At 43.5% G+C, this 967-nt stretch overlaps 1 pseudogene; it reads right to left on the bottom strand.

Annotated features, from left to right (window-relative positions):
• Positions 1-9: 9 nt before the first annotated feature.
• Positions 10-414, bottom strand: LOC108525524 (elongation factor 1-beta pseudogene; annotated as a pseudogene).
• Between the last annotated feature and the right edge of the window lie 553 nt (positions 415-967).

Here is a 967-nt window from a genome sequence, read left to right as displayed (position 1 = left end):
CTTGACAACAAGTGCAGGTTTTTTGGCTTTCGTCGATTCATATTGTGCAAGGCATTCTTCCCTTAGCCTCTTCGCTTCTTCACTTTTCTCCTCCCATCAGATCCAAAGAGATCAATGTCGTCATCATCTTTACTATTTAGCTCCTCTTCCTATAGTGTCTTCCACATCCACAGGACCATACTTGCCCAAAGCTTGCTTCAGTCCTGGAAGGCTGGCGTTTTCTTTTTCGTAAGACTTGATGTGATTATACCAACGAAGGGCATGACACAAGTCAGCAGGCGGTAGGCTGGACACTGCTTCAAATACTGCCACATCTTCTTGTGATGGCACATACCCCTCGATGTAGCTCTTGTCCACCAGGTAATTGTTGAGCACCTGGAGGCCGGCAGGACTTTTCAGGTCTCTGAAATCCATGGTGTCAGCTGTATCTGAGAGCTGGGGAGCAGCAGAAAGAGCACAAACTGTGGGTACCTTGCACTGAGAAAGGAAAAAAGGGCTAGTTTGGGGTTTTTTTGGTGGGGAATACATGATTTATATACCTATTCATTTGTTGATGGACAGTTAGGTTTTCTTATTTTTGGCCATTATTGGTAAATCTGCTATGAACATACCCAGAAGTGATTATATCATTTTATATTCCCATGAATAATGTGTAATATCTCTAGTTGCTCCAAATCCTCTTTAAAATTTGGTATTATTAGTTGTTTAAATTTTACCATTTTATTGGACATGTAGTATCTTGGTTTGTGTGTGTATATGTGTATCTGTGTGTACATGTTTATTAAAAAATGCAGGTGGCCGGATGCAGAGGCTCACGCCTGTAATCCCAGCACTTTTGGAGGCCGAGGTGGGCGGGTCACGAGGTCAGGAGATTGAGACCATCCTGGCCGACACACTGAAACCCTGTCTTTACTAAAAATACCAAAAAATTAGCTGGGTGTGGTGGCGGGCACCTGTAGTCCCAGCT

Source organism: Rhinopithecus bieti, unplaced genomic scaffold (assembly GCF_001698545.2).
Source record: "Rhinopithecus bieti isolate Rb0 unplaced genomic scaffold, ASM169854v2 scaffold_65582, whole genome shotgun sequence".
NCBI lineage: Eukaryota > Metazoa > Chordata > Mammalia > Primates > Cercopithecidae > Rhinopithecus > Rhinopithecus bieti.
Note: the sequence above shows the minus strand (reverse complement) of the source record. Positions and strands in the feature narration are given on the sequence as shown.